The sequence below is a fragment of the Lissotriton helveticus genome, chromosome 5_1 (assembly GCF_964261635.1).
Source record: "Lissotriton helveticus chromosome 5_1, aLisHel1.1, whole genome shotgun sequence".
NCBI lineage: Eukaryota > Metazoa > Chordata > Amphibia > Caudata > Salamandridae > Lissotriton > Lissotriton helveticus.
This window is the reverse complement of record NC_136065.1, coordinates 1,436,514,114-1,436,537,070: the sequence shown is the minus strand read 5'-3', so window position 1 is coordinate 1,436,537,070 and position 22,957 is coordinate 1,436,514,114.

Genomic DNA, 22,957 nt, shown 5'->3' with positions numbered 1-22,957 from the left:
CACTCGAGGTGTGCACCGTCTTCCCGCCATTTACCCACTATGATGGACATTTCACTCAAGGGACCCCTGCGCACTTCGGCGCGATTGCATAGTGACACACACTTGGTCGCTGGAACTAGTTGAAGCGCAAATGCAGTGACTCATTCAGCAGCCCAAAAAAAAACGTGAGCGTTGGGAGGCTGGGCATCTTTGACTTTTACGAGCGCAACCCCCGTGCTGTTCCTGTGACCAGGGGCTTCTGTCTCTTAATCTGCTGCTCTGATCGGTCTCTGACCTTTTAGACACACAAGAGGCATGTGCGCTCGCGTGGAAGCCCCGTCCGTTTGGCCCCGCCCACACGCTCGAGGAAGCCCCGCCCCCAAATCCGCAAATCCGCAGAATCCGCGGATTTTGCGGATCCACGATCCGTGAATCCGCTGAATCCGCGAATCGTGGATCCGCAAAATCCGCCCATGCTTAGTTTTAACCTGCCAGGGATTGCATAATTTATCCCTTGTTTTTGTGTTTAAACTTGTGTTTTTCCTGCCTGTGACTGCTTCCATTTAGCCTGTTGAATTGTGGGATTTGCAGTCCAAACTCTGTAGTTTTTCCCTCTCATTCCCCGTGACTATCAGTTTCCCCCTCAAATGACTTCTTTGCTCTGTGCTAAGACCTGTATGTTAAGCAGTGCACCCCCAGGAACCAATTTGTGTTAACAAGTCAGTGAAACCAACCCCCCCTTCCCCTCTGAGACAGCAGTAATCCATCTGCAGTAAGCTGTTTAAACTGTGCTTAATAGGGACTGTGCACTTTGTTTTTTGTCCAGGAGAGGGAGAAAAGTTTTATACAAATAGTGTTGTTAGAGGACAAGTTTGTTGGGGCCTTACCTGGAGAAGTCCAAAGTGTGGAGTGAGCCGGTCTGTCTCCTAGAAGATTTCTGAATAGAGGAGCAGCTTCCAACTCCCTGTCCAGTAAACCTTGTCTGAGGTATCTGGGACCTTATATAGTCTGATATTGTTTGGTACATGTGTACACTGATTGGTTTTTGTATCTGATGTTTCTATTGGATTAGGGTTGGTGTCCTCATTGGTTGGGTATTTGAGGGTTCTTATTGGTTTCTGGGTCTGTGATTCAATCTAATTCACCACTAATCTTTTATGGGTGCCAGAGTAGCGTGCTACTCGCCAACAAAGCTTTCCACACCTCATCAGGGTTACAAGCGCTATATAAATGCAAGCCTTTCTTTCCCTTCTATCTCTCCGCTATCCTTCTCACTCCAAATAACTGACTAATATCCACTACTCAAATTACTTTCATATTTCACCATACTAATTTACCATGAACCCATTTTGGGTTTCCGGAGTAGCGTGATACTCGCCAAAAAAAGTGTTTCAACACCCCATCAGGGGTTAGAAGCGCTATATAAATACAAACCTTCTTTCCTCTTCTATTCTTCTGCTATCCTTCTGAAACCAAATAACTGACTAACATATCCACCACTTAAAATGTACTTGCATGTTTCACTATACTAATTCAACACTAATGGGTCCCGCAGTAGCATGCTACTCACCGAAAAAGCACTTTGACGCCTTGTCAGGGGTAGTTAGTGCTATATAAATGCAATTACAATACAATACAATATGAATATCTAGCACACTACAGCACTTAAATAGATTACTTGCCCTTTCACCTACTACTTTATAAATCTATCCATTTCCCCCAACTTCTTCTTAACAAGAAAAAGAGAAAAGAGACTTGTTGAGGATGGGTTACTCGACTGCTTCTCTGCGTGTCTTGTTTTTCTTAAAAAGTATTTTTTGTTTCTAATCAATGAGTATTTTTGCCTGCTACCTGTATCAACAGATTACATTTTTCTTCAAAATATTCTAATATTTTTAATTATTTTCTTTCCACCAAAAAAACCTCTGTCTTTCACATCTGTTGCTCTAATGTTGTTTGGTCTGGCATCGAACTATTAAACACCCATTCTAGTTCTGTGACAAATATGGGTATATTCTTTTACATTTTGCACTTGACAAAAATTGAGTGCATTAACTATGCAGCATTTTAAGGTCACTCCTACCAGACAGGCAAGCTGTAGGGTACTGAACAGTGTATTGTTAAATTGTAGTGGGCTTACAGCCCATCCACTCCTTACTATTGGTTGACTTTATATGTCCCTCTTATTGTTTTGCTTCCTCTTCCATGGCTTGCCTTAAATTTTTGTTTTTGTGCCTTCCCTGTAACACATTCTCTATACTATCCTTTTAATTGGTTGACTTGTATCCTTCCACTCTTCACATTGAGAGAAATACTTTTTTATTCTGCAATCCATGGGAGATCATGTATTTTCTAGCTCTCCCACTGAATGCTGTCTCTCCCTTTCGAATAGCTGCCAGCCCCTGGATTGTGTTTTGCCCCACTCTTCCCTGTTGCTACCCAGCAAAGCAACAGGGATATTAGTGCATGGGTGAGGCTGAAGAGTAGATTTTAAGGGTTATAATTATTTTATGTCCTCCATTGCACATATTGCATGGAAGAACAAGCTTTGGCACACACATGTTTCCATAGTGCAGGCGGAAAGGACCATCTGCTGCACTCCTTCCGTTGGTGTCTGAGTACGAAAATATACTCAGCATGACACTTCTCCCAAAGGCCCAAAATCTGCTTCCTATGCTATTAAAGAAGACAGAATGGTTGAAACCTGTGAAAAATAAATTAGGACAGGTTATTTATATCTACCCGACCTGACAATTGAGGGCGGAGTTGCAGAGCTGCGGAGCTGCGAGCCGACCGAGATGAGTGAGACACTGAGGCGAAGCGGGCCAAAAGACATCTTCCTGAACCCCCGGAGGGGATCATATTGGCCCAGCGAGGTTTCATACCTCATACCCCTCCACCGCTCCTCCACGCAGAAACCAACCAGCCAGCGGGGGCAGGCATCCGTATTTGTCTCGTATCTGCCCGAACTCGCGGAGGCGGCCGGTTTAAGACTGGTGCAGCCTGCGAGACTCGCGCTGCCCTGGTTTACAAGCAGCAGCTTGACGATCCTCCCCTCAGTGCCTGGAGTCCCCCCTCTCCCTCACTCGATCAGGGGGGAGCAGGGGATTTATCAAATAACCCTGGGGAGGGCTCCAGCAGTCCTGCATTTCAGCACATGGAGGATTTCTGAGGCACTTGCCTGGCATTAAAGCCTGTGTTTGAAGCAGCTCTTCATCCTAAATCAGTCGTTCACACTGAGATATCGAAGGCCTACACTGAGCCAGAAAAATAAATAGTGCCTAAAGGTATGCAGTCTTTAGAACTTCGAAAAGGCATAGAGCCTACAGTCCCAGAGGAGACCACTGATCCTATGGCGATTCGAGTACGTCCCCGAGACCATCGCAATAGATCACGGGAAGATCTTCTACAAATATCGGGCCCACAAATCACTGATTTTCCTCTCCCGGGCATTGCTCATTTGCCATCACATTAATCCGTCCCTGGTGAATCTCTAAAAAAACCCTTGCACTTGCTCTCTAGCACTCCAAACAGCCTTATTGATGAGGCACAAAGCTTTTCACAAACGTCAGAACTTCCAACATTCATTTTACGTCAATCACCAAATAGGCATGACCCCATCTCAAGTACCATCCCATCTCTACAGAGAATTATGGAATCAATACTATTACTTTTAGAGAAGAATATGGAAAATACGGACTAGATATTAGAAACATAAACAGGGATATCACAACACCTTGTTGATAAAAAAAGGAAAAAAACTGCTTCTCCACGATGTTCAAACTCTGACAGCCACCTCAGAGATCTCTCAAGGCAGAGAAGATAAGTTTCACTATATTTTTCCAATGCCCCTGCACTTCTTCTAATAAAAAAAAGCAGAAAGCCACTCAAATGGAGGATTTTCCCATCAAGCAGAAATCTAACAAATCTAGCGTTGAAAAACTATACTATCTACATAAACTATTCGTGGAAGGTCTGCCAGAGATTACTCCGAAGAGTACTCCACACATCTCTACTTGGATGTTTCCAATTTTGGCATGAAAGTTTCAAAAAGGAGGCTTTAACCCCTCCCTCAAAAAATGAAGGATTTAACCCCCCTCAAAACAAAAGAAAGGGTTTCAGAGGGAGTATCTTACTTAACTCAAACAAATCAAATAGAATCAACTCTTGCACAAAAGGCCCAAATAGGTGCCCCCAAACCCCCTGTGCAAAAAGTTGGAAAAGACCTAGAGGGAGTATCCATTTTAACTCAAACAATTCAAATATAATCTATAATATCGCAGACAAAAAAAGAGGAAAAATGCACGCAAAAACTAACAAAAATAGCAACAAGATGAAAAGAGTTAAACAAAGAAAAATGGCATTTCCACAATCATGCTTTAAAGAGCAGGAAGAAGAAAACAACAGCTCAGACTCGAAAGCCTCAAATGCCACCCAATACATAACCCAGAGGCCTGCGCCTTCTTAAAATCAGGAAGACTGCAAAGTTTTGAATCCTCTTGCATCAAGTTTCACAATAAAACCTATACAACTTGTTTATTTGGATATTGTAAAACACTTAGGGCTCGATTCACAGAACTAACTTTACTACTCCTAAACTGAGAAAAAGACTAACTTTAAGACTTTTGGTATTCACAGAAGGCGTTTAGGCATCCTAAAGGTAGGACTCCTAAGATCTGTGAATACCGACATGAGTAAGTGCCTTCTGTGAATACCAAAATGAGTAAGTGCCTTCTTTGATGCCAAAATGGTAGTAAGTTTAGGATTTTGTCTTTAGTTAGTTCTGTGAATTGGGCCCTTAGCAAATAAGGAATCAAAAGCAACCACTGCTCTGGAACTAACAGACTTATTTCCTTGCGACAACGTCCCACTAAATCGTGGGAGAATAGTTAAACTGTTACATAAAATCTGTTCTCTTCATACACTTTCCTCTGCAATAAAATAAAACAAGTCTCCTTTCCAAACAAACACTCTACTTCAGTGGCAATTGTAGTTTTCTGGTCTAATGTAATACCATCTATAATAATAAAAGAAAGTGATATTCTGCCCAGAAACGGCTTTGATATATCTGAAATTAAAGATTTCGATGACCAAAGGGACTCAAGGGCAATATAAACCCCCAGGAATACTACGGATGGCCCTAAGTAGAACTACTGACTTTCACGGGATGAATCGTGGCTATTGACATGGGGATTATTGTCCTTTGAACTTGCCACTAGATACCGATGAAAGGATTTGGCATAATGGCAGTAAGATGTTCGCTGAACAACAGGGGCACTCCCGTAACTCGGATAGTGCTCCTCTAATTAATCTCGCAAATAGCATAAATAGGCCAGCGTTAGAACCATTAAGCAGTTTGTACAGCCAAGGGAATCCTGAGAGAGAGGGAAAAACCCAGGAGTTTATAAATGAGATCGGAACAAACGGCACTCAAGGCAAATGTGAGGAATGTCATGTACTTAGTCCGACCTCGTCAGACCATCTTACTAGGTTGAGAAATATTCCTAGCCTTGAGGCTAGTATCCACGTCTACCAGGCTCCAGACCCCACTGGGCGAAGAGTCAGTTCAAACTTAGCTCCACTTCATAAACCCGTTGGTCCAGATATAGTTGATCCTCCTCTCAAGATCCTGAGCTGGTACATAGCGGAGATTTCCAAGAAACTTGATTTGCCTGACTGGAATGTGTTGGTAGAGTCCCATTCAATTTGTATTTTCCAGGAGACTTGGAGCTTGGTGCTCCACTACAAAGTTGGCTATACCACCTTTTTCTTACCTGCAGTATCCCCCCCTCAGGGAGAGGTCGCCCTTTGGGCGGGCTCTTAATATCGGTTAGCATTTCATTGGGATGTAGTATTAGGCAGTTACAATGTAATTCCCCGACATCTTAGGAGTTTCAATAAGTGGTGACCAGAGAGGGAGGAAAATGGTAATATTCAACATTTATGCCCGAGGCACCAAAGGTGGTGCCCCATCTCCTGTAGTCAGTCTCCTAGAAAACGAGCTCACGCAATGCCACCACAGTGTGCATGTCCTCATGGCAGGGGACCTGAATTGTACATTCGAGCCCTTTGCGGCAGAGGACATTCTGGACATCGCTGAGGATGATGCCAGAAGGGGTATTCCTATACTTGCACTCCAACCAATAAAGAGATGGACGCAACGGGCTATACAACTCAACACACTAGCCGCAGAGTTTGGCCTAAGAGCAACGAATGGTAGAACTGTTTCTGATCCATTGGGGGCCCATACGTACAATAGGGTTAATCATTCCACAAGGATTGATGACATTTTTCTTGATTTAAGCTTTGGCGCTTCATGCAGGACATGGAAGTCCACCCGTCCACTGATAGCGACCATAACTTTCTCTCTTTGAGTTTGTATCCCCTGTGACCGGGTGAGCACAGACCAGTAATACTAGCTAAAACAATGTCAACCTCAGAAGTACGCCCATCTAATTGTGGGAGGCGCCTGAAATGTTGCAGAGTCGTCCTGGATGAGGAGAAAGTTAAGAGCATCGGGGCTCTCTTATCAGCAGCACATATTAATTTGAATACACCCCCTGTGGATCGTTGTGATCCATCCAGGGTAACGGATATATTCCAAGACACGATTAAGGCACTGGGTAATCTTTTCCTTGTCCTAAATCGAGGTGCGCCACAAAGAGAACCCCGAAAGCCTAACGGCAAAGAAGGTTGGTACACAACCGAATGCCGCCATAAGAAATGCGCACTTAGGGCCCGATGTAGGTAATTTCGATTTACCTACTCTTAAATACCGAATCATACCGATTCGGTATTTAAGAGTAGGTAAATTTGAAGTAGGCAGATGTAGGTACATTTTCTTTTTAAATTACCGAATCTGTATGATTCGGTATTTACCGATTCGGTAAATACCGAATCAGTATTTGCCATTGATTCCTATGGGCCTTGAAGCCCATAGGAATCAATGGCAAATACCGATTCGGTAATTACCGAATCGGTAAATACCGAATCCTGCCAGGGGGAACGGGGTGTCACTTTGACACCCTGTAGCACCCCAATGTCAGGCTTGTGTGCCATGTGCCTAAGGGCATGTCTGTGTGTCACATGGCATAGGTGTACATGCACAGATGTGCATGTACACCTTAATTCGTTATTTACCATGGAATAGTATTACATGGTAAATAACAAATTCTGAGGGGCCTGTGGCACTGTTTAAAGCGCCACCTACATCTGCATTTACAGATTCTGTATTTTTACCGAGTCTGTATTTACCAATTCGGTAATTTTACCGATTCGGTAAATACAGATTCGGTAAAAATACCGAATCTGTAAATACATGCCCCCTACATTGGAAAAGGCATTTACCGGTCGGGAACGGCCGAATTCGGCCGTTACCGACCGGTAAATGCCTACCTACATCGGGCCCTAATTAAGGTAGTTAAATCTAAGTCCCAAGCGCTGACAAAGCTGGCTATGAAAGAATATAAGCGGACTGTTTTGATGGCAAAAAAAGAGTGGGAAGACCAGTATTGGTAACGCATTTAAGGAGGCAAGTACAGGGAGTGATGTTGGCCGCTTTTGGACCATTATAAGAGCTAAGAATAGCCCGGATGACGATCTCATAACGTGCAATATTTCAGGCCAAACGTGGTTTGACCATTTTTTTTAAATATACTCGTGCCCACAGGGTGACTTAAATGAGCCTATCGCCCAAAATTTCCTAGCAACCATGGAGGAACCTAATAGCTATCCCTTTACAGAGAAAGAAGTGGAAAATGCGATTAAGTGCATTGTGCCACATAAAGCAGCAGTTCCCGACGGTATTCCCGGTGATCTTATTCGTTTCGACCTGCCCAAATGGGGAAAGCTTATCACCAACTTAATCAACGCCATCAATAATGGTGCTGCAATCCCTGAGTCGTGAAAGGGGGCAGAGGTCGTCCCTATATTTAAAAAGGGGCATAGGGGCGACCCTGCCAACTACCCACCGATAAGTCTGATTGACTCCACCCAGAAGGTTGTCGGGAAGGTGCTTCTCGAGAGAATCCTGCAATGGGCTGATGAAAATAGGGTCCTTTCGGACTACCAAGCGGGATTTAGGGCTGGCACTGGGACCATAGAGCAGGCTTTCTGATTGTTACTCATCTATTGGAAAGTGGTTCTTTTGGGAAAAGGCAGTCTTTATTTTGCGTTCATTGATCTAAAGACTGCCTTTGACCTTGTGCCTAGGGAACGCCTTTGGGGAGTGCTGTCCGAAATGGGGATCCCTCCATACATCCTGTCAATATTAGTGAGGCTTCATGATGGCAACTTCGCTCAAGTGAGGTGGGGCCAACAGGGGCAAAAGACAAATAGAATACCAGTGAATAGGGGCGTCCGCCAGGGATGTGTTTTAGCCCCCACTCTGTTTTCACTTTATGTGAACGGCGTGGTGGAACATCTCCTGAAAAGTCCATCTGATGCACCATCCCTGGTCGGCGAGCGAATTCCAACTCTCCTATTCGCTGATGACACCCTTCTCATTTCCAAGTCCCCTGTTGGCCTCCAGAGCCTCCTAGACAGCTTCCAGTCCTTCTGCATCCTGGGAGCGCTTGTAATAAATACAGATAATACAAAGTATCTGGTATTAAATCCACCAAAAAATCTTAGCAGCCCCCCAGTTTTGAATCTTATTCCACTGGAAAGGGTAACTGTATTTGATTACCTCGGAATACGCATTTTGGATACCATGCAGTGGACCCCTCACATGCAGAAAATGCTTCTATGCCACAAAATGGTAGCGGGGGCCATTCTTAGGGAACAGCGCGCCTCATCTACTAGGCCCATTGCCCCGGCCGTCTCAATATATATGGCTAGAGGAGTAAGCTCGGCCCTATATGAAGCCGAACCATGGGGCACAAGTAACATGGAGCCGTTAATTAGATCTGAAAACAAATTCCTTAAAGAGTTAATGGCTCTTCCCCAGAGTACCCGCTACGGTCCCACTGTTACTGGATTTGGGATGCCATTCAATCTGACCTGGCTAAAGTCCGAACGCTCTTACTATAGGCACGGCTGTGGCGAGGGCCAGAGTTAGCAAAGTATGCGGAGGGCCTCTCAGAAATTATGTCTATGTCAGGTTGGCATAAAATCAAGTGGCTCAAAGATGTTATGTGATTTGGGCCTAAAAGATGCATGGGAAACTAAATCTGCCCCACCAAAAGCAGCATTAAAGAGAATTTATTGGAGCTGGGTATCTAGCAAATGCTGTTCCGATCCAAACTTGGGTGAATAACTGATAATTTCCTAGAGATTAAGGATGTTGCATTCTGTGAACCCTATCGAACCCTATCTTGATATTATCCAGAAGCCATTTGATCGGGCTTTGTACTTTAAATTTAGGGTCAGCACACTGCCAATTTGTGAATTGACTGCTCGATGGAAAATTCCTTTCCAGACTCCCCTATTTGCCCAATTTGCGCTACCAAAATAGAATCAATGGCACACATCTTGTTTGCATGTCCAGCGTACCAATCACCAAGGAATTGCTGGCTCAAACCGCTATGTAGAGAACTGGGTACTAGACAACACTCTGTAGCGCTGCGCATTTTTAAAACAGGTACTCGAACATTGTATGTATGTGGATTATCAAAGTTCTTGAGATGGGCTTGGTCCATCAGATCAAAAAGGCTAAGAGAAAATGTTTAAGCTGTGATTTTATCCCTTCTGTGTTGTATTTTAGATGCATTATGTGCATTGTTTTAATGAAAATTTTAAGAATCTTTGCACCCAAGTGTTAATGTGGTTGTAAAATTTGTCTCTTTTTATACTGTTAAAGTATTGTTTTATGTTCATGCTTGTAAGATATGTTTTTATCGAATAAAGCCTTTCATACACACACACATACTACGGATGGCTCCCTAATGATCTAGTTTAAAGATGGGGTGTGCCGAATCTTGGTTTGCTCTGGTACTAAAAAGAACCCTCAACCTGATGAGAATACTTGGGAGTGGGTGGCAGGCGCCTTAAACAGCAACAAACCGAGCCAAGATGGAAAACTTCCCTTTTAGCAGTAACCTAAAATTAGTATCATGGAACATAGCCGGAACAACCACAGAAAAGTTATTTCTCATCCTGGAAAGCACTCCACCTATAGTGCTGCTACAAGAAACATGATCCGTGGCTCCTTTCTCTTAAAAAGATAATTTTGCGCATGTCAACACAGCAGTGTCCTCAAGAAGGGGCCAAGCAAGAGCCGGACTCGTGATCTTGCTAAGTGAAGAATTCGAGTGGGACGATGAAGAAATAGAGCTCTCCCTGTTGAATGTGCAGTGGGTTAACATAAAGTATCGAAATGAAAGCACAGAGTCTGCTTCAGATCTATTACTCTTCAATATATACATTCTACCCGGCTCTTCAAATGACTCTCTTTTGAAATGTCTTTCGCAAAAGTTAACCAAACATTGGAGTCCAGTGGATTTCCGCCTATGATTATTGCCGGGGACTTCAATGGAAACATCTCGAATGAACATTTGAACAATGGAGCACAAGAGGAAGCATATTCAATTCCACTGCCCATATTCCCAGCCAAGATAAGAGCAGATAAACGGGGCAACCAGTTACTATCCCACATTGCAGGAATTAATGGCATCTTCCTCATCGCAAGAGTAGAAGGAGATATCCCGTCAGCATTCACAAGAACAGGTAACCCTAGTTCATCTATTTTAGACTATGTAATCTGCAGCACAGATCTGTGTACACAAGTTTGGTAAATAACTATACAGCACACATACGTAAGCGATCATGCACATTTGACTGTGGAAATCAAAATTTTAACACACTCTTCCTCTCCATGGTCTCTGAAATTCCTAAATGATCCAGCACACGCAAACCAAAAAGCAGGCAGGATCCACTGGAACTCGAAAGCAATCAATAAAATGAACATTGCATTTTCTTCAGTTTTGTCAAACTCAATAAGTGAAAAAGTTGAACCATTACCAGATATGAAAATACAGTGCACTTAATCATGGATACCCTTCAGGCAAACACAATTAGCAAAGATAAAGGAAAAAAAACCTCTCCAGAATGGAAAGCGAACAGATCACCAGTCAGTAAACTTAAATAAACTGACCAGAAAGCAATTGCTATCCTTCTGTGTTATAAGACAAAAAGAAATAAGACATTTTTAAAAACTTCTTCAACGAACTAAAGCAAAAGAAAAGCAAGCCCAAAAGGACAAAAACTGGGAAGAAGTTAATATTGCAGTAAAAAATGGAAACAATCAGGCATTTTGGAACATAGGGGCTCATTAGGATGGCGGGCCACCCTAACGGAGCACGGGACCGCCCGCCATAAGGGCGGGGGTCCCGTAGGGGGAATTAGGATGTGCCCGCCACTGTGGCGGGCACGCCCTCCATGTTTTGCATTGTGGCGGCGGTGCACTCTGCACCGCCCGCCACAATGCAAAACAATCGTGAACGCATTTGCATGTGCAAAGCGGCAGGCACCGCGCGGTGCCTGCCGCTTTGCATATGCAAATGTGGGGGGTACCATAGGTACCCCCCTGTCCACCCCCTAAACCGGCATCACCTGAGGGCCCTGCAGGGGGCCCCCGCAGCAAACACTGCCTGCCACGGAAAAGGCACCTATATGTGGCCATTGTAATACGGCTGGTGGTGTCCATTGGACACCGCCACCATATTATTCCATTACCGCCGCGGTCGCAAGGCGACAGTGACAGTGAAGCGGCGAACGGTATTTCCGTCCGCCGTGCTCCCCCCCGTCGTATTAGGGCATAGGTGTTGGGCGGATTGCCTCCACCAGGCCGGCGGTGGCTACCGCCAGTCTGGCGGAGGCAATCCGCCCGACATCATAATGGGCCCCATAGTATCTGCTCACATGGCGATAAGAAAGTCAACTCAAGCATCGCCTTTTCCACCATTCAAATGGGAAAAACATATTCTAAATCTATATAAATATAACAATCAAATACAAGCTTCCTCTATCCAGTGCCCCGATCAAAAGGGTCAATCTGAACAGGGCACGTTAACTAATTCAGCTACTCAATTGCCGCTTTTATTAAATCCGCCAGATCATCTGCAATGGGCCCAGATAACATTCCGATCAAAATTCTTCAATCAAACCGGGAAGACTGGAGCAAATTCTTAATTCCTTTTGTATTATTCGTTCGAGACTGGGCATATACCAAAATCCTGGCAAGGAGCATTGTCGTCCCCTCTTAAAAAAAGGCTCTAGATTAAATCCTATCAATTACAGACAAATTGCCCTTTTAGATGCCACTGGCAAGATCTTCACAGCATACGTATTGGACCATCTAAAAGATTAGGCATTTCCAAACAATGTGATCCCTATGACACAGGCTGGGTTTCGATCAAAAAATGTATTTATGAACAGCATTGCTACTCTACAGACTGTTCTCGATAAGAATGTAGTGCAATAATCACAAATAGTTTACTGTACCTTTATTAATTTTTCAACTGCTTTTGACAGCATGGACAGCCCAAGACTATGGGAAAAGCTAGAGAGTTTAGGGCCCCCCCATGACTTACTCACAATAGATATATCTTTGCATACAGCAACATGGTGTAGAATGAAAATCGGGGAAGACAGGGGCTTAACCAGACCAATCCCCACAACAAATGGTTTGAAAAAATGCTGCCTTCTCACCCCCTTGTTATTCTCCATTTATATAGGCGACCTACGGGGTATTTCCCAAATTCATACTTTTCCCCCCAAACTAGAGCAAAATGACACAGATAGCATAATGTACGCAGAAGATATCCATTATATTTGATTGCACCCCAACTGGATTGCAAAGAAACCTAACTGAAGTAAATAGATATGCAAAAGAAAACGTATAGGTCCCTAATATCTCCAAAACTAACATTTTACCTTTTAGAGGAAGAAGGACATTTTCACCATTTACTATGTTTTTGGGAGGTAATCCAATTGAGGTAGTGATAGAGCGCGTTTATTTGGGCTGAATATTCTCATATAATCTCCAAAATGCTTCTCACTTTCATCACCTGGGGCAAAAGGTCAACTCCCATATTGGGTGGGGCCTTAAAGAGATTTGTATTCCTTGACTGGGAAGAGACACTTTAAATCCCTGCTAGAGGTTTATAGTTTGAAAATCCCACCTATTCTATATTATGCTCTGGAATATATACAGATTAAAACCTGGCAACCAATAAAAGTGAAAGAAGGGATTATCCTAAGGCAACTGCTTGGAAGTCTCTCAATCTGTTCCCACACCAGCCCTACGCCTTGAACTCTCTTTAATAAGTACATATGCTTGAGCCATCTCTAATATTATAATGTGGGCTTTTAATCTTTCGCATGCAGATGCCGGCTCTCTAAGACATATATTAAAATTAGATACTTTTAGAGAAGAATCAACACTGCATTCTTTCAATAGGAATCTTAAAGCAGCCTTAGAGGCACCATATTGTACTATATCACTTTTGCAGGATTGGTTCAGAGCACATTTGAAGCTCTTTTTAAAACATATGACGCCGAGAATAAGTTTTGACTCAGACAAGGAGTACTGAACTCAATTAAAACATTAAAATAAATATGCACACACTATTGTATATAAAACTCCTGAGCATTACTTAAAGTTTCAGCTTGAACATAGAGTAAGGTGTTGTATCCCTCTCTAAGTATAATTCTGCACTAACTAAGACTATTGATCATTTAGCACCAGTCAAATGTCGCTCCACTCGCTCTAAATGTCAGCAAGTGGCCTGGTTACTCCTGAGCTACTTACAAAAAAAAGAGCATGCAGAAAACACGAGAGGAAATGGCGCGCTACCCATGAGGAAAGTGATAAAATCAAGTTCTTAACCTCTCTGTCTGACTACCACACTAGTATTAAGCTCACACATAAGAATTATATTTCCACCCAACTAACCTGGGCGGTTAATAAGCCGAAGGTTTTATTTAACATCCTCCAGTCGTTTATTAATCCTAAGGCGTGTGACAATATAGACAGACCATCACAGACACTCTGTGATAACATCACATATTATTTCTCTGAAAAAATGGAGTCCATCTATGATAATATTGTTTCTTTAGGGAACAATTTTTCAGTGCAAACTGTGGAATCAGATACAGCAGAATTGACTTCCTCCATGTTGCTTGGAAATTTTCCATCACTTACTATCACAGAAGTAGAAACCTTAATGTATCAAGTGAAGACCGGCTCCCCTTGTGATATCATTCCTGCAAAAATAGCTAAGACTCTTATTCCTCAACTTCCTCCATTGATTGGATACCTTTTGAATCTTTCCCTGGAAGAAGGTTATGTTCCATCTGAATGGAAAGCAGCTCAGATAATGCCTATTCAGAAAAACACGAAGGCCCCTCTGACTGATTTGACCAATCTTTGGCCTATATCACTCCTGCCATTCCTGAGTAAATTACTAGAGAGGCATGTCAACAAACACCTCTCTAGTTATGTCGAATTGTCAGGCAACCTAGACCTCTCTCAATCAAGTTTCAGGCCTAAATATAGCACCAAATCAGCCTTGCTAGTGGTCACAGACAACATCAGAATGACCCTAGACAAAGGACATTCAATGATTCTGGTGCTAGTAGACCTATCCGCCGCATTTGACACTGTTTCCCATCAGATATTACTCAGAAGGCTGAAGGAAGTAGGATTAAGAGATTCTGCCTTCCGTTGGATGGCAAGCTTTTTATCTGGTCGCACCCAGACAGTAAATCTGGGCTCATGTCGTTCGACACCCATTGACCTTACTAAGGGAGTCCCACAGGGCTCCTGTTTGAGCCCTACTTTATTCAATATCTATGTGGCTCCCTTGGCAAATGTTGTAAGGAAATGTGGGTTTATTCCAATATCTTATGTGGACAATACGCAGCTACTCTTTCCCTTTGACAAACTAACTCCAGCTATCCAGGAGACCTTCTCTCCAGGTATGAACGCTATATCGCAATGGATGAGGAATAATGTTTTGCAGTGTAATGTTGGGAAGACCAAACTTCTTCTCTTTGGAGATGCCCCCAGGCTATGGTCCCCCAATTGGTGGCCCATCAATCTTGGTAAACCTCCCATTCCCAAAAATTCAGTTAAAAACCTGGGAGTCCGGCTAGATCAGGCCCTCACTCTTAAAGAACATGTTGGCCAGACAGCCGGTATCTGCTTCAATACTTTGGGCTTACTGCGACGTGTCTTTCCTTTTCTTCCAGAATCTGTAAGAACCCACGCTCTTACACTTAGACTATAATGTTGTAATAGTCTAATGCTCTCGGCTAATGAAGCATCAATTAATAAACTACAGGTGAATCAGAACACGGCGGCACGTCTGGTCCTGAATATGCCACCGAGATCTCCCTCTCGCCCTCTTCTTCTCAAACTCCACTGTCTACCAGTTCGCCAGCGGATACAATTTAAGATCTGCTGTATCATTCATAAAGCACTATTTAACCTTTGCCCCGGATATCTGGCAGAAAAATTCATTCCTTATCATCCCTCAAGATCTCTGAGGTCTAGCGCCCATCATCTCTTGACAATCCCTAGAATTAAGAGAGTGAAACTAGGAGGAAAATCTTTATCTTACCTCGGACCAAAATACTGGAATGAACTCCCCCTCTCTTTAAGAGAATGTCCTAATCATTTAGCCTTTAGGAAACTGCTTAAAAACATTCTGTTTTGCCTTTAATAAAAATATTCCATATCCTTCGCTGCATAGTTATAACGTTTCCATAAAAGCACAGATATACTCCCTTGAGTCGATTCTGGCGCTATACAAACCCTTTAATAAGTAAATTACAAAAATATATTTCTCATGTGGCTAGGAATTCTGACATTAAAAGTTTACTCTTCCTGATGGAATTCCTCTGAATGTTCATCAGATATCAGTGACTTGTGTAACGGTGGAGTGCAAGACCTTTGCCCTGCACTTGTATTTTGTGTTTCCTGTTTTTTATTGAAGCTTATAATGCAAATACATCATAAGAATAACATCGATAAACAAGAAATTACAGGCATAAATAGAACTTATGAAATATAACATAGTAAAAGGTATACAGTATCGATATTTAAATAGATCATGTCAAAAATGCTTATGAAGAAATATGATATAAATAGGCATTTAGATAAGTGAATAATAATTGTTTGCCCAAATTCAACCCTGGTAGAAGCGCAGCAACGTTTCATAAAACCTATTCAACTTAGATCTAACGCTATTTATATCAATATTGAATATAATTGTGCAAGTCTCCTCTAAATGAATGTATTTGCTATAACTTGTTCAAGTTCTTAAAGAGTTTTTTAAAGTTGTAAAAAAAACAAAAAACAATCCAATTTTAATAACCACCAATTTAAATTACCATGTCTACAACATTATTTTTTAAAAAGTTCCAAAGTATATATACCATTTTTTTAAAATTCTATATTTGTATTTGTTGACTTCAGATGAGGTCTCAATCAGATTAAAAAAATGATTTTATTTGAAATTAGGCCTTGGCAAACATTTCTCTTTATTTTTTGGCACTTACTTATACATTGTAAATTATGTTCAAAGTTTCCTGAGGGGTAAGTATTTACAAAAATAAGCCATGCCATATATAAAGATTGACAACATTGAGTTCAGGGTACCGTTTTGGTATTCCATTAGATATGTGTTTGCATTTTCTTCACTATTTTAAAATGTTTCTGTTTTTTATGAGCAGTACTTTACAGATAAATATTGGTAAAGCCAACAGTTTGGCACACAGATTATAATGGTGAGACGTATTGGCTTTGCCAAAGCATATTTTTTCAATGTAAACTAAGCAGAAGCCAAATCAATGTTTCACTGTGTTTTTGTGCTATTCTCTATATGTGGTTGCCCATCTATCGGGATGCTCCTTGTTTTGTTAGGTCAGGCATAGAGACAGCTTATATTCTGAGCTTCATGTAATCAAAAATATTCACAAATGAAACATAGATATCTGTACATACAGCTATAGATGCATACATCGAGGGGACTTGGGTCCATGTTCTTTATACATTGGTCTCTTCAAGTGTTGTGCACATTTTGCTTCTGCCCACCATAGCATACAAGATTGGTTAATGGGTCAGCACACTTCAACGTTTTTTTTTTTCCCTGGGAGTGACAGCTAATGTCTTTGATCACATGTGCCTCTATAGCTTAAAGAAGTACACAGCATTGTCAGGGCGGCTGGGTCAATACTTTCCTTTAACTGTGCATTTTGCTTTTGTTTCTTTATCCTTTTTTATTTTTAAGTCATCCTTCTGTGCTTAAAATATGTCTCCAAGGTATAATAATTGAAAGCCAGTGGTAGATTTAATTTGCACCAATATGTTTAATGTTTACTGTAATATGCGTTAACATTTTGAAGGGTTTCGATACATGTTTAAGCCCACCTATATACTAGAAAGATTCTCTACTGTTCTTTTAAAATTATATGGGATGGTTAATTTTTTTTTAAATATGGCAATCTTCTAGCCATCCTGCTGGAGGAGGTGTGGTCACCTTCTGCTGTGCAAGTATTGTTCCTGGCCTCAGAGAGCGCAGGCTCTAACCTGCAAGGGGTCAGAGACTCTTCTTTTTTTTCAGAATGGAAGATATCAGTCAGCCAGCACACTTTGTGACTAGTAAGGTTTCAGGGGGTACCTCTAAGGTGTCCTCTGTATGCATGTCATAATAAATCTGGTACTGGCAACAGCACAGATTTATTAGGACAAGATGTTTAATACTAAATATCAGTGTTTTCAGTGAAGCCATTGTGTAGCTGGGTAACTCGTAATGACCAGTGCCAAGTACATACCTTAGCTTGTCTTCCTGACCACTTGCAATGTTTAGCAATGGAACGAGGCTTTAAAGGGACACATCTACTAATGCAGATGTGCCCTCACTTGTAATATAAGGGCTCTAAACATGTTGTGGGGGTGACTTACACATCATACATGCAGATTACAGAGGCATGGTACACAGTGAGAGTGCCAAGTCATGTTTTCCGAATGGCTTGCACCATTTCAGGCATCCTGCAATGGCAGTATGCATGCAGTTTGTGTGTGGGTGCCTTTCATGTTTAAAAAGCTTTCTTCAAATAATAAGAGATACAGAAGTCCAGCAATACAAATAGACCATATAAAAAATAGAAACATAATGAGGAAACAGGCTAGCATAAAAACAGAGGAGAAAGCTATTTTACATTTTTTAAGAAACAAGGGAGGGGAGAGGAAGGGATGGAGGAAAAAGAGAGAGGTGGAGACTTTTAGAAAATTGATGAAAGAAAAGTGCGTAATACAAAGGAATGTGAGAATTAATCTATAACAAACTAATATATACAATAAGCCAATGAAGATAAAAAAACAAGGAACAGAGAAGATGAACATTCAAGGAGGTTTAACATTGTCAGCATTTAAACAAGGGTTATCTATTAACACTAGACTATCTAAATATGTTGTAAGAGGTAACCAAAAAGATCTCTATTATCCCTTGGCCTGCAGGGGGAGGCAAAAGCAATATCAAGTCGATGAAAGTGACAAAGACTATTCCACCAGTGTTGAAGTGAAAGTTTTGTAAGTGTTTTCCAGTTGAAAGTGATGTGCTGAAAAGCTAAAGCAAGCATAAGGTCAAAGAGACCCTGTTTGTGGGAAGGAAGATTGAGTGTTTTTGAGAGACTCCCAGAGAAAAGGATAGAAAGGGAATAGGGAGCAGAAACATTGAACAAGCAAGAAATATAGGACCAAACCTTCCCCCAGAAATTAGAAACCGAAGGTCAGAGGAAGAGAAGGTTGAGAAAGTCAGCATTGGAGGAGCCGTAGGTCTAATAATTTGCATCAGTAGAAGGAGAAAATCTAGCTATAGAGATAGAAGTAAAATAAAGTCTACGGTAAGGGAATAACATAGATTGAGTAAGAGAAGCAGAGCTAGAGATTTTGAGAGAGCAGGACCAAAATGTGGCCGAGAAAATGATGGACCAATCACATCCCAGGTCAGACTCCCAAGGGTGTTCCAATTTAGATTTAATACGGACTGGATTAGGAGCTGAGAAATATGTGTATATGAGAGAAGCTTTGGGTAGCAAGAAAAAGATTTTAAGAAGAGGGTCTTGAACAGAGGGAAGAGGGGAAGAAGGAAGAGAGTAGAAAATATCAAGAATAACCAGCATTAGTGTAATTAATTTCTGTAGGAAGGAGCAGGGACAATGAAATGTAGCTTGAAATTGGGAAAAGGGACATGAAGATAGGCCATCAAAGAGATCTTTAACCCAAATTATGCCCTTTTATCTCTAAGAACTCCAAAAGATGGTTCTGTTAATAATAGTAATCAGGGAATTATGCCAGATAGGAGAATCTAAAAAAAGATGCTCTAGAAATAGACTTTGGAAGAGTCAAAGGCTTCCATAAGGAACAAGTGTGTCTAATCAGGGGGAGAGAGGTAAGAAGGGTTTTGGTAGAGGAAGCTATAACCTCCTTGAAAGAAAAGGGTAATAATAAGATATGTTCCATTGAAAGCCAAAGAGGAGTAAAAGGGGAAGGCTCCGAGAGGAGCCACTTCTAGGCCTGACAAAGACAAAATGCTTTATGGTAAAGGTGAAAATCAGGAAAATTTACACCTCCTTTAGATCTTGACTTGCAAAGAGAAGATGAAGAAATCCTGGCTATTTTGCTCTTCCAGAGAAATTTGGACAGGCAAGAATCAAATTGTTCAAAGTAATAGGTAGGAATGTGGACAGAAAGCATGGAAGGGGTATAAATCAAAATAGGGGTACTCATCATCTTAATTGAGTCTAACCGGCTCCACCACGAATGAAAAAGGGGATTCCAAGAAGAAAATAAGTTGTCAATACGAGACAGGACCAAAGTCATATTTCATTAAATAGAAAAAGTGATCTAGTTGGAAACCCACATACCCAAATAATTGATTTTAGAAGTGTTCCATGCAAAGCCAGTAGAAGAAAAAGAGTGTGGAAGACAACATTTAGTAAGAGGGATCATTTCTGTTTTACCTGAGTTGATTTTATGTCCCGAAACCAGGGAAAAATAAGTGAATTCATGTAATAAGGAGGGAATGGAGGTTTTGGGAGCAGAAATAAAACGAAGAATATCATCTGCATAAGCGGAAAGTTTTAAGTGTTGGTCACCGTAAGAAAAACCAGATATGGAGTCATTATTATGAATTGAGGACAAGAAGGGTTCAAGAGCTAAAACAAACAGAAGGGGGGGACGAGAGGGCAACCTTGACGGACACCTCGTTGAAGAGAGAAATAGGATGAGATACGACCATTAACAAGAACCAAGGCTCTAGGGGCAGAATATAGTAAAGAGATAAGTGAAGACAATTTGGGACCAACCCCGTGCCATTTCAGAGACGCAAATAAAAAGGACCAATCCACTCTGTCAAAAGCTTTTTCAGCATCAACAGAAATGGCCTCCAAGGATGTGGAAAGAGAAGGGACTTTGTTTAAAATATTAAGAAAGAGGCAAGAGTTATCCGAGGTCACTCTGCGCCTGACAAAACCATATTGTTCCTTGCCAACCAGCTGAGGCATAAGAGAGCCTAAACGTAAAGCAAGTGATTTGGAAAATAGTTTATAAACCACGTTGAACAAGGAAATTGGACGATAATTTTTGCAGAGCATAGGATCACGAGCCTCTTTAGGTACAAGGCAGATTGTGGCCTCTTGAAAAGTACCTTCTGTTTTGCCGGAAAAAAAGAAGGAATGGAAGAGATTAGGAAGTAATAAATTAGAAAAATACAAATTCAATTCAATTGAAAAACCATCCGGGCCAGAAGTTTTCTCCTTCTTTAAAGTGTTGAGAGCAGATGATATTTCAATAAGAGATAGGTCTACTTCAAGATCAGAGAGATTGAGGTGAGAGTTAGAAGGTGTAGGACGATTATCCAAATAGGACTGGATAAAAGAACTGGAGGGAGGGGTATCTCGGGTATAGAGGTCCTTATAGAATAATTTAAATTTGTTAAGAATGTCTTGATCTTTGTGAAGAAGAGAACCATTTGAAGAATAAATGTGTCAATTAGCGTGCGGTCTTTACAGGTTTTTAGATAATTTGCTAGAAGTTAACCAATTTTTTTTATGACCACCGTAATAACGAGCACTTCTACAGAGAAGTATGGCAAGCGCGTGGTCAGTAGTAGTTTTATTAAATGCTAATTCATCATGTATCAGAGCTGATAAGGTGGAATCCATCTGCGAGGTATAGCATTTATGCTCTAAGGCCTTAATTTGCGCCAGGGTAGCTTTCTGTTGTTGAAGAAGAAGCTTCTTTGTTTTTTTACTCAAAATCTATGATAAAACCTCTTGTTGTGGCCTTAAAGGAGTCCCATAAAATATAGGGGGAAGAAGCGGGGTCACTGTTGAGGAGAAAGAATTTGTTAGCAAAAGTGGTGAAAGAGGAAGAAAAAAGTGGATCAAGAAGAAGAGAGTTATTGATGCGCCAACGGGAGGACCTGAGATGTGGAGGATGCAAGTCGAGGTCAGTTATAATTGGGGCATGATTAGAGATAACAATAGGTTCAATAGAGGAGGATAATACGTTTTGAGATAAAGATTGGGATAGAAAAATATTATCTAAATGGGAGAGGGAGTTGTGAGGAGGAGAAAAGAAAGAAAAATCAAGAGTATCAGGGTGAGAGAGTCTCCAAGAGTCAACAAGATGTGTTTGGGAGACAATGTCAAGAACATATCTGTGAGATTTGTAAGGGGTGAAGCGTACCTGAGATTGACGGTCAAGAAAGAGGTCAGCAACTTGATTGCAATTGCCTCCTAAAATAAAATATTCATCCATAAATTGAATACATTTCTGTGTAATCAGAGGCCAAAAGGAGCAATCAGGATGAGTAGGGCCATAGACATTAAAAACAGTCAAAGAAATATTATTAATTAACAACTTGGCGAACAACCATATGCCTTCTGTATCAGTTTATTGCAATATAATTTTACAGTTCAATTTCTTATGACAAACAATTATAATGCTGTTTGTCTTGTTAGCAGTAGGAGAGCATAAAACTGAACCCATCCAACTTCTCTTTAACTTTAATGCTTCAACTTCTGTAAGGTGGGTCTCTTGTAAGAGAACCAAGTCAGGGTTGTAAGAGGCAAGATGCGATAAAATTCTTTGCCTCTTAATTGGGTTAACAAAGCCTTTCACTTTCCAAGAAATTACTCTAAATATAAAATCATGAAAAATATATAAAAGGCAAAATCAGCAGTAATAAAAAAGTTGTATTGAATAATACAATCAAACATACAAACCATAAGTAAGTGCATTCCAAGAAATAACTCTAAATGTAGAACCATTAAAAATAAATAAAGAACAATAACTGCAATAATAAAAAAGCTGAATTGAATAATACAATCAGACAAACAAACCATAAGTAAGCACAACATTAGAAAGAAGAAGGGAAGAGAAAGGAAGAGGGGGAATGAGGAAGAAGGACTGGACAAAAAGGAGAGTGAAAGAAAAAAGATAAGAGCAGACAGCACATGACAATCACTAGTTAGCAATTAAAAATATCAAATAGGAGGGTAAAAGGATTGATGACTGTAATTATTACCTTCTGAGGGAAGACAAATGAGAAATACGAGGAGTGGCAACACAAGGGAGAAGATGGCACAACCAACCAGGGAGGGAGCATCACAGCTAGGGATCTTATGCATTAAGTAGGAAACTGAGAAGAAGCATGTTAAAGAAGATAAGTACCTGCACGAGTGTAGAAGAAGAGAGAGCAAAGAGAAGAAATATGAGTGAAATGAGAGAATACAGATATTAACATTAACCTCCGGAGAGAAAAACTCATTAAGTAATAACAAGCAAAACAAATCCTGTAATAGAGGAGAAGAAAGTCAAGGAACAGAGGATGTAGAGGCTAGAGGACCAGAGGTTTTCATTGATGATACAGAGTGCGAGGGAATGAATCTTCTCAATTCTGCCAGTACTTCAAAAGTAGAATTTTTGATCCGGTAAGTAACCATGAATAAGCACGGATGAAACAGT